General features: G+C 33.0%; 3 non-coding genes across 3 annotated transcripts; all 3 read right to left on the minus strand.

Annotated features, from left to right (window-relative positions):
• Positions 1-2163: 2163 nt before the first annotated feature.
• On the minus strand, positions 2164-2237 carry Trnaa-ggc. Its single transcript has one exon. It is a non-coding gene; the product is annotated as a tRNA-Ala (tRNA).
• Positions 2238-2501: 264 nt separating this feature from the next.
• On the minus strand, positions 2502-2575 carry Trnaa-ggc. The gene has a single exon. It is a non-coding gene; the product is annotated as a tRNA-Ala (tRNA).
• Positions 2576-2839: 264 nt separating this feature from the next.
• Trnaa-ggc lies at positions 2840-2913 on the minus strand. The gene has a single exon. It is a non-coding gene; the product is annotated as a tRNA-Ala (tRNA).
• Positions 2914-12483: the final 9570 nt, after the last annotated feature.

The following is a 12483-nucleotide window of genomic DNA, read 5'->3' on the forward strand; positions in this document are numbered from 1 at the left end:
TTTTACTATTCTGACTACAAAATCTTAATAAAAAATACTAATATTAACCCTGTACAATGTTTGAGTAAAATGGATTACAATATATTCTGACCCAGGTAGAAATTTTAACTCTATAATGACCAGTCACTGGGAAGTTTTTCTAGATTCTGGCCAGTGATAGACCAGAAAATCTGGGAAGTAATTGATTAGAAATGTAACGCGATGATTTAGCAGTCACTGGTTAGATTATCTGGGCAGTGACTGACAAGTAACTGACCAGTAACTGGACAGCTTTCTGCTTAAAATCTAGAATAAAATATAATTTTTCCTGTCTCTTTTTATTTTGTTTATAATTACATATTTATTTATATTTTTGTGTTTATTCAAATATTTAAGACTAATGAACAATTACTCTACCAATAACACTTAAACCTAAGAATGAAAAATTCGCACGCATGGGGGATCGAACCCTAGACCCTGGAGACACAACGCATGTGCGTTACCATGCAGCCACGGTGACTAGATAGTAACTTATCATAACTACAAGTTTAAGAACTGAAGTTCTATTCCGATTATGACCAGAATTTCTGGCCAGTGACTTGTCAGAAGTAATGATCAGAAATCATGACCAGATAAACTGTTTAGTCACTTGTCAGAGACTTGACGGCTTATCTTGTCAAAATTTATAAAAATTTAAACTTTGGTAATGTGACAGTCAAACGATCATAACTTTTATATAAAGTTACTTTAGACTTTTTTGTTTTTGAATGTATAGAACATAAAAATTATTTTTAATATCTAATTATAAATGATTGACAAAGAGTGTATTTTTATGGGACAAAAAGAATTAAAACTGCTTTCAATGTAAATTAAAAAATAATATATGCCCTTTTTGAATGTTAGCTTTTAGATCTCTGTTAGATATAATTTAATTTTTTAATTTCTAAGCACAAAATTTATAAAAAAAAAAATTATAAGCCTCGAACTACTCAAAATGAGTGTCCAAATTTACCTTCTGCTTTATAACCTTAAAAACTAGCAGCACCAGTAGTTGAAAAAAAACTTAACAGGCTTTAATCTAATTAAATAATTAATTAATTAATATAAAATGACAAACTAATAAATTGAATAGTTGACAATATTAACTAATATACAAATACAAACAATATATATGCAAATAAATATTATTAATTTGATAAAACTCGTCTTGGGGAAATTAACAATTGTAAGTCTACGAGTCAATTTTGGAAGGTTGTTAATGCGTTTCGTCCTAAGGCTTATCAAGAATCTTTTATAGAATTAGACGCTTGGCGTAATTTTTTACAAGAATGTTACCCCGTTACTCAAATATTTCGTCTTTGGATACTCGAGTTTTGCGTCATTCAGTTCCGGAGCTGGACTTTTGTATTTCGTATGAAGAGATTGTTTCCTGTCTGTGCAATTGTAAAGATGGGAAGGCCCCGGGTTTGGACGGTATTAATTATAATTTTTTAAAAAGATTACCTCAAAATTGGATTTTAATGTGTTGTTTATGCCGCTTTTATTGATTTTAAAGGTGCCTTCTTATCTATTTCTCATGAATTCTTGTGGAAGAAACTATATTCTCTGGGCCTCAGTTCTAAATTAATTAATACTAGCGACATATACCTCACTCGCTAACGCTCGTTCGGTTGTATTTAAACTTATTTGTTTTTACTTATTTATTTTTATTTATTTGAACTAAGTAAATATTTACTGGACGCAAATATTTTAATTTATGGTATCAAATAAATAATTATTTGAACCAAATACAAATTACTTAAGTCAATTAAATGGAATAATTTTATCGCTGGGTTAGTGGACAAAAAGGACAATTCGAATTTTGGTTCAAAAAGAGGACACCTCGCTTTTTAGTTGAAGAAAAGGACACCTCGAAAATATTAATTTTAAATGCATTTTTGTTTGACGATAATATCGTTTTCTCCAAGTGGAATGTACGTATGTTTAAAGAACATTTTAGAAGTTACGTATCTTCCAGGTTCAGTGAAGAAACCACGTATCTTTCTGTTTCGTGCAAAAACTACGTATCTCTGTCAGTCGCTTTAAAAACTTCTAATAATATTCTAATATTTTTAAGAAAAAAAATTAAATTATTTTAAAAAATATATTGAAAAATAAATTTAAAGCTATGAAAAAATGTGAGACTAACTCTGCTGGGGCTCGAAACCCAGGTCCTATCAATTGCCGGTTGATTGCTCTTCCACTGAGCTACAGAGGTCCACCTCCAACAAATTTTCATAGCCTTATCGACTCAATAGTCAAGATGGTTCGCATTCTTCTGCATATTAATTTTGAATTTTCCCAGAATTTTTCACGAAACAATTATCAACTCATTAATAAGTTCCTTCACTAAACATGAAGCTGAAACCTACCATATCGACCAAGTTTCAAATTCTAGAAGTACCGGTATCTAAACCTAGACGTCACCGCCAAATCAATAAATAATTGAAAAATAAATTTAAAGCTATGAAAAAATGTGAGACTAACTCTGCTGGGGCTCGAAACCCAGGTCCTATCAATTGCCGGTTGATTGCTCTTCCACTGAGCTACAGAGGTCCACCTCCAACAAATTTTCATAGCCTTATCGACTCAATAGTCAAGATGGTTCGCATTCTTCTGCATATTAATTTTGAATTTTCCCAGAATTTTTCACGAAACAATTATCAACTCATTAATAAGTTCCTTCACTAAACATGAAGCTGAAACCTACCATATCGACCAAGTTTCAAATTCTAGAAGTACCGGTATCTAAACCTAGACGTCACCGCCAAATCAATAAATAATTGAAAAATAAATTTAAAGCTATGAAAAAATGTGAGACTAACTCTGCTGGGGCTCGAAACCCAGGTCCTATCAATTGCCGGTTGATTGCTCTTCCACTGAGCTACAGAGGTCCACCTCCAACAAATTTTCATAGCCTTATCGACTCAATAGTCAAGATGGTTCGCATTCTTCTGCATATTAATTTTGAATTTTCCCAGAATTTTTCACGAAACAATTATCAACTCATTAATAAGTTCCTTCACTAAACATGAAGCTGAAACCTACCATATCGACCAAGTTTCAAATTCTAGAAGTACCGGTATCTAAACCTAGACGTCACCGCCAAATCAATAAATAATTGAAAAATAAATTTAAAGCTATGAAAAAAAATATATATATATTATATATTAATATATATATATATATATATATATATATTTATATATTAATATATATATATACTAGGGGGGCTCCGCCCCCCTGCGCGCTTCGCGCGCCAACCCCCTTGTTTTTTCTTCTTCTTTCTTTAATAATTTACGTCAATAGTATTTTATAATATTTAAAAATTATAATTATTGGTTTAAAAAAAAATAAAAACATAAAATTCATAAATAAATAACATAAAATTCTATGTTGAAATTATGAATTTTATTATTATTGTTAATTATAATAATTATAATTTATTAATAATTAATATAAAAGTAAAAAAAGGTTGTTTTGAATATACTATAGCTTTCACTTGCAAGAGGCCTTTGAGGTTATACTTGCCCTGTGACCTGTCCTTGGGGATAAAGAGGGAGGGGCAATTTTGAGGTTATATTTGACGTGTGACATGTGAGTGAGAATAGAGGAGAGGGGAGATTTTGAGGTTATGATTGTCCTGTGACCTGTGAGTGGGAAGAAGGGGTGTAATGTAATAATATAAATGAGGGTTTAAGGTAATGTTTTGAGGGGGTTTGTGGTCATATTTGCCATGTGACCTATGAGTAGGGAGGGAGTTTTGAGGTTATGTTTGACCTGTGAGTGGGAAGGGGGTTTTGAGGTTATGTTTGCCCTTTGACCTTGAGTGGGAAGGGGGTTTTGAGGTTATGTTTGCCCTTTGACCTTGAGTGGGAAGGGGATTTTGAGGTTATGTTTGACCTATGAGTGGGAACGGGGTTTTGAGGTTATGTTTGTCCTTTGACCTTGAGTGGGAAGGGGGTTTTGAGGTTATGTTTGCCCTTTGACCTTGAGTGGGAAGGGGGTTTTGAGGTTATGTTTGCCCTTTGACCTATGAGTGGGAACGGGGTTTTGAGGTTATGTTTGCCCTTTGACCTTGAGTGGGAAGGGGTTTTTGAGGTTATGTTTGCCCTTTGACCTTTGAGGAGGGGGGATGGAATCTTGAAACAGCGGCGACAGCGATATATTTTTGTAATATAGGGAGATATATAAAATATATATTTTATTGCATCAACTTTTGAAAAAATTATTACTTCATAACAAAATATTAACTTCAAAATAATAATAATAATAATAATAATAAAAATAATAATAATAATAAAATCTAGATCTTCTAAAGTGACTGACAGAGATACGTAGTTTTTGCACGGAACAGAAAGATACGTGGTTTCTTCACTGAACGTGGAAGATACGTAACTTCTAAAATGTTCTTTAAACATACGTACATTCCACTTGGAGTGAACGATATGTGTAAAGTAATTGACTTATGATATTTTGTGCTCAAAAAACTATGAAGATAATATGTTCTTAAATCTTCTATTACAAAAAACAATTACATTACACATAGTATCGCCTAGTGATATGCATCAGCATAACGAGACTTTGTCCTTTCATAAAAGGAAAGAGATGAAACTGTAACATTCAATTGTTTTCGTTGTATTTTTCGCGAGATTCTCGATATTCGCTCGTAATACATCACTACTAGTATCGCCAAACGAAAGTTGATGTAAAATGAATATTTTCGACGTGTCCTTTTTTCAACTAAAATGCGAGGTGTCCTCTTTTTCAACCAAAATTCGAGGTGTCCTTTTTTTCGACTAACCCATCGAAATGAAGGGAATATTACATTTCATATTCGGAATATTCTAGTGGAATGTTCCAGGGATCTTAAAGTAATATTAAAATGTCCGCCCCACAGGAATATTCCAAAATAACATTGAGGGAATGTTCCACGGTAATTTCGAAGTAATATTCCAGGATGATGTTGAGGCAATATTCCACCGTAATATTAATGGAATATTCCAAGGTAATGTTGAATGAATATTAAGGGAATATTCCCAGAATATTCCCTGGAAATATTCATATCTTTTACAATTTTGAAAGAAATAACGAAAGCCCTAACATAGTAACGAAGATTCTTTGGGCTGACACTAATTCTCCCATATTACCCCACAGAATTGTTACAGGCCAAAATTTGAATAAAAAAATAAAAATATTAACAAATTTTATTATTATCTCGATTTTTATACAAGTATACATATCTACACATATTCACCTATAATGTAATGAAAAAGCATAACTAAATAATGCGATTTTAACTACTTATGGTGATGTTTAGAAATATTTTGCATTTTACAACGAAAACTAAAAAAATAGGGGAGAGTCTCCAGTTGTGAGACACCTCCAGTTATGAGACAGACAATTTTTTTTAACATGCAATATTAAAAAGCCGATTGGTTTGTATAAAAACATTTCTTTTTATATGAGCCAACTTTTTCGTGTACGCCGAAGCGGATATATAAACTGTTTTTGTTAAATACCAACACTGTGTGTGATAATCGACTAAAAAGCGTTTTTTCAATAAATGCAAAGTACTTTTTTTCCAAGTTAATTAATTGAAAAAGGTAAATGTAATGCATTTTCTTTTAGTGTTTTCCTTATATTTTGTGATGCAATATTGCATTGTTCCAATCTACGGTTGAAAATAATTTAATTTTCCTTTTTCAAAATAGCGCCAATTTCTGGGTGTGAGACACAGCATATCACCAGTTGTGAGACGGTGTCAACACCCATCTGGGCAGCATAAAAAATACGACTTTGCAGACATACTATTTAAATGTTGTTTTGATTTTTTTTCTAGTATTTTTGGGCATGTCAAGTGGAAAAAAGTCAATTAATTCAGAAGAAATCAATTATAATGCTTTTGTTGAAGCTATTAAATTGTGCTTATTTGATAGTCACATTTTGGCGAATAAATATTATTATTTAGTATATAATAATGTATATTATTAATATATTTAATTATTTCTACTATACATAACGTTTTATGTCAAACTTATTAAATTTTAGCAATTTTTAATGAGTGTCTCACAACTGAAGACATTTTTTTTTTTAAAAAAGCGAGGTGCTCGAAAAATGTATCGTAAAATTTTTTGAGTTCATCGAAACACTATACTTATACAACTGGAGACTCTCCCCTACATTTTCCCTTGTCTTTACTAAAAATTTGTCAAGAATGTAATCGTTTGTTTTGGAATGATATAAACAAAGGTTTTTTAAGGTTTTTTTTTAAGTACGTGAAATTTAAAAGCTCACATTACCCCACGCTCCCCTGCACAAAAAATAAAAAAGATATTTCAAAAATAATATTTTCGCATCTTTTAGTACTTTTGACCCATTTTCCCCTAAATTTTTTATTAAAACCAGCCAATATCGTAGGTTTTAACTTGTTCACAATGTGAATCATCTTAAAATGCTATATGGGGCGTTCCATGGCTCTATGAACCGACGAAATTTTGGTTTTGCTTATACCCAAGCAGCACAAAATATAACCTTAAAATGAAGGGAATATTACATTTCATATTCGGAATATTCTAGGGATCTTAAAGTAATATTAAAATGTCCGCCCACAGAAATATTCCAAAAATAACATTGAGGGAATGTTCTACGGTAATTTCGAAGTAATATTCCAGGATGATGTTGAGGCAATGTTCCACCGTCATATTAATGGAATATTCCAAGGTAATGTTGAATGAATATTAAGGGAATATTTCCTGAAAATATTCCAAAATTTCATACTTTGAAAAAATTTGACTTTCTTTCTCTTTATCTTCTTTCTTTAGTAAAAACGATTTTCAATGGTATTTTCAACATATTTAATATTATCTAGGAACATTCCCTCAACATCACCCTGGAATATTCCATTAATATTACGGTGGAACATTCCTTCAACATCATTCTGGAATATTACTTCGATATAATCGTGGAACATTCCCTAAATGTTATCTTGGAATATTCCTGTGCAGCGGACATTTTAATATTACTTCCCCAGTAGCACGTAATATTACAGCGATATTGAGAACATTGCCTTAACATTACCAATATTGCCTCAATGTCGTGGCATATTGCTGGAATGTTCCCAATGTTACGTGCTACTTGGGTTTAAGATCTCTGGAACGTTCCACTGGAATGTTCTGAATATGAAATGCAATATTCCCTTAAATTTAAGGTTATATTCCGTGATACTTGGATACTTTGTAATTTGATAGTGTTTAGGGTCCTAAATAAGTGTGCCAAAAAGTTTTACAAAATTTTTAATATTTTGCAAGATATTTGCAAGGGTGCGTTCATAAATGATGTCACGTTTTTTGGGGGAGGGTGGAGGGTCTCTACTAAACGTAACACAATGTATTTTTACATGTGAAATTGCATGAAATTTGTTTGACAGGGAGAGGGGGGGGGGGTTATAAAATCCCGAAAAATTGCGTGACATCATTTGTGAACGCTCTTCAATCAAATAATTTCAACACTTTTTTTCAGGAATTTTTATCTCGTAAACTATATAAAAATGCTATTTTATTAATTTTTTTGAGAAATGTTTTTTTGAAATTTTTACTGCACTATTCTTGCGCACGTCACCGTCACCAATATTGTTACAATATATATTGTAACAATATTGTTACGACAAATTTGTCTAGACTTTGGGTTTTTGCAAGTCTAGACAATATTGTTATATAATAATATAAATTTTTCTTTCTAAACTAGAGCTTGAACATTTACAAAATTAAAACCTTATAGTGGTTAGAAAATGTAAAAAATTATTAATATTTATAAAAATATAAATTATTTTATTTAAAATCATTGTGTACCCTGCTGGAAGACTGGATTGAAAAAGTACTGAAATTGTACTGGCCTCCAGTACAATTTCAGTCCGTTTTTTGAATGTTTCGGTAGACATTTTTAAAGTCCTTTAACAATAGTTTCAAATGTAGGTTATGTCAACAAACCATTGTTAACAGTCTGGAAGTAAAAATAAAAAAAGGTTAACAAAATTTTCAACGAAATTCCCGTTAAATTTTAAACTTATATTGCAACCCCTGCTTTAACAATAGACCCGAAAGCCTATTGTTGTATGGGATTATAATTTTATGGCTTAAAAAGTTTACAATTTAAATAATTCAATTTTCAAAACAAAAAAATTTTAATCTGTGATGTTTTATGATTACAAATATCTAAAATTCATTATAAAAAATGTTTAATTAAAAAAGTTATAAACTATCTCGCAAACTCTAATTGTTACGTAAAAACGGATATTATTTTTGAAATTTAGATTAACATGAATGTTTAGCATACATAATAATTACTTGTAAAGAATCTGAGTTCATTAAAAACAAATATAATGTTGAAATATAAATAAAAATTATTTTTAACATTAACAAAGAAATATTCGTCCTTCAACTTAATGACGGTCAGGCCATAAACATCACCGATAGCGACCCTTTTGCAGGTAATTTTTCCCAGTACAATTTCAGTGCTGAAACGCAGCAAATTTTCACTGAAATAGCACTGAGCTCTCAGTACTAATTCCCCAGTACAATTTCAGTCCATTCTTCCGGCAGGGTAATAAGACAAAAATTATGAAGTGACATTTTAAAAAATTGTCATTGTACATTATACGAAATGTTATTTTTACGTATTCTCTTATAAATCTTTCATTTTCGTCCGCTATCCTGGATTCGCCATTTTGTATTTTTAAAAAGTGACTTTGGATTCATAATCAGTGAAATTTTACTGAAAATCAGTTGAAAAGTACTAAAATATCAGTCATTCTTCACTGATTGTTATTTTATTGTGATTTATTTATTATTGTAAATTTCTGTCAAACAAATAATTTTACTAAAAGTCAGTTGAAAATTACACTTACAGAAATATAAGTCATTTTTCACTGATTATCCATTTAAAAAATTATTGTTGATTTCTGTCAAACAAATAAACCCAAGTGCGAAGTGCCAAGACTGCAAAAACGGCCCATAATTGGTCTAGTAATGTCTGCCGAGAATTGGCAGTAATATAATTACCCAGTAACTACTGGGCCATTACTGGTGTTCAAAACGTCCCATTGATGGGCCAATGATGGCGCCGATGGTCAGATTTTCAAATTTCTTAAGACTGGGCCAGCTCTCGGCCCAATAGTGGCACATTCATTGCAAAGTTGATCAATCTTTAATGGCAAAAAGCAATTGCCAGTGATGTGCCGACCATCGGCCCATTAATGGCACTTTAATAAGAAAATTTTGTATCTTTGATGGCAAATTATAATTGGCAGAATTGGGGCGTAGCTTGGCTCAATAATGGCACAATATTGGCAAAGTTGATCAATCTTTAATGGCAAAAGACAATTGCCAATGATGTGACAAAGATCGACCCATTAAAGGCACATTAGTGGCACTTTAATGGCAAAAATTTTGTATCTTTGAAGGCAAATTATGATTACCAGTATTGGGGCGTAGCTTGGCTCAATAATGGCACATTTATGGCAAAGTTGATCAATCTTTAATGGCAATGTTCAATTGCCAGTGATGTGACGAAGATCGGCCTATTAATGGCACATTAGTGGCACTTTAATGGAAAACATTTTGTGGCAAATTATAATTGCCAGAATTGGGACGTACCTTGGCTCAGGAATGCCATATTAATGTCTATCATTTTGTATCTATGATGGTAAATTATAATTGCCAATATTGGGACGTAGCTCGGCCCAATAATGGCACAGTATCGGCCAGTGTAGTGTAGCTTATAAGAACCCTTTTGCTTCCTCGACTTCACGTCAGAGTAGCAGAGTGGTCAGAGTGTTAGGCTGTAGTGCGTCAGGTTCAGGTATCGATCCCCGCGAGCGGTAAGAATTTTTTAAATATTTGTAAGTTTGCGATTAATTCAGGGAAATAAACTGTATAAATATTATGAATTAATTAGTTAATTAAATAAAAAATATATTTTTTTTTAATTTTTTCAACACTGGGGAGTAATGGCAGCCAATAATGGGCCATTAATGTTTACCGAGAATCGGCCGGTGATTGGCTGCCGACGGCCTACCGCGGTTAACCTCCCGACAGTCGGGCCACTATTGTCTGCCAAGAGTAGGCACTGACTATGCCGTCACTGGGCCAGTTTTGGGCCGTTTTTAATTTCGCACTTGGGAATAAGTAAATACACAAGTAAATAAATAATTTCCCTTACAACACAGACAGCGCAGCATTAGCGAGTAAGGTACTTACGTATATTTAAAAAAATTTCAACAGACACTACGTGCATCAACGAACCTTAAAAAAATTCAACAATTTATATTTTCAATCGTTTATTAAATCTATATATGTGACTTGTGTATATGTAGCAGTTTATATCTGCACATGAGTCAGTATACATGTGTATATAATTTATGTACATGTGTGAGTATACATGTACATGTGATTAGTGTATATGTTGAGTATACATGTGTGGGTGTTTTGCGCGCATGCTTGATATTCATAGAACACTACTGCGCATGCCTGATATTCATAGAACAATACTGCGTATGCCTGATATTCATAGAACACTACTGCGCATGCGTAACATTGATAGAATACTACTGCGCATGCCTGATATTCATAGAACACTACTGCGCATGCGTGACATTGATAGAACACTACTGCGCATGCGTGACATTGATAGAAAACTACTGCGCATGCGTGACACTGATAGAACACTACTGCGCATGCGTGACACTGATAGAATACTACTTTGCATGTGTGACGTTGATAGAATACTACTGTGCATGTGTGACATTGATAGAACACTACTGCGCATGCGTGACATTGATATAACACTACTGCGCATGTGTAACATTGATAGAACATTACTGCGCATGCGTAATATTGATAGAACCCTACTGCGCATGCGTGACACTGATAGAACACTACTGCGCATGCGTGACACTGATAGAATACTACTTTGCATGCGTGACATTGATAGAATACTACTGTGCATGTGTGACATTGATAAAACACTACTGCGCATGCGTGACATTGATAGAACACTACTGCGCATGCGTGACATTCATGGAATACTACTGCGCATGCGTGACATGACATGTATGTGTTTTGTGTATATGTGTAACATTCATGGGTATGTGTTTTTTGGACATGTGTGAGTAAAGTATTTTCAAAGATAGTTAGACAGAATAGAAAGAGGTGTGAGTCGGTCGGTCGGTCGGTCGTACATTAACTTAATATAATATAGAGGATTATTCGTGACTTTTACTCTAAGGTCTTTACTTGTATTAAATCGGATAAGGGTCTCACAGATAGTGTTAAAGTTACTCAGGGGGTCTTACAAGGGAAGGTTCTCAGTCCTCTAGAGTTCTTATTATTTATCGGCGATATGGAAGAATTTTTTGTAGATCGGGGTTGCAGAGGCATTTCGGTCAATAGTTCCACTGAAATACTTATGTTGGCCTACGCCAACGATTATGTCCTTTTAGCTGACTCTCCGCTGGAACTTAGAAAAAATTGAAGGTTTTACATGATTATTGTGTGTTAAATAAACTTGTAGTTAATATTGACAAAACAAAAATTGTAATTTTCACAAGGTCGGGTAATTCGAAAGCAAAGCATTATAAATCTTTTAAATATGGCGATGGTTGCGTTGAGGTGGTGGATGAATATGTTTATCTGGGCGTCCCATTTCACAATTCGTGCTCTTTTTTACCTGCATCGAGAAAATTGATTGCTTCTGCTAACACTGCAATCAACTCAGTGCTGAGAATAATTTATTCAATGAAAACTAATTCATTAGAGTCATGTTCTAATCTGTTTCAGAGCCTAGCTCTTAGCGTTTTGTGTTACGGGTGCCTAATTTGGGGTCTGAATTTCCTTGAAAACATCGAAAAAGTTCAATTGTCCTTTTTCAAAAAATTACTTGGTCTCCCTTTATGCACTCCTAACTACGCTGTGAGACTGGAAACGGAAAGCTTACATCTAGCTTACAAAGTTTTTAAACTCAACCTTTCTTGGCTAAATAAAATTTTTTCAATGGATGATTCGCGGTACCCCAGGATATGTTTTGTTAAATTACTTAAACTAGCAAAAAACAAACCGAATAACAAGTTCAACTGGCTAATCCAACTAAAATCTCAATTGTTCGAACCTTGTGGTCTTTCTGACTTATGGTCAGAGATTACTTCTCGTGCTTCTTTTTTTGACTCGGAAACAGTGCTAAAGTCGTATTCCCTCTTTATTGACTCGCGTGATAGGGAGAGTCTCAAGTCTTCTAAAAGTCTTGCGATTTACCCTTATCTTACGAACCATGATTCTAATAAAAAATACCTACAGTTAAATATTTTGCTCTTTTATAAAAGAATTTTCGCTCAATGTAGCTTACTTAACACACACATTCCTAAAATTATTTTCAATAAAAAAAGTTTATTTTTCACCCTGACGCAACTTGTGC

This window comes from Leptopilina heterotoma, unplaced genomic scaffold (genome assembly GCF_015476425.1).
Source record: "Leptopilina heterotoma isolate Lh14 unplaced genomic scaffold, ASM1547642v1 Lhet_304, whole genome shotgun sequence".
NCBI lineage: Eukaryota > Metazoa > Arthropoda > Insecta > Hymenoptera > Figitidae > Leptopilina > Leptopilina heterotoma.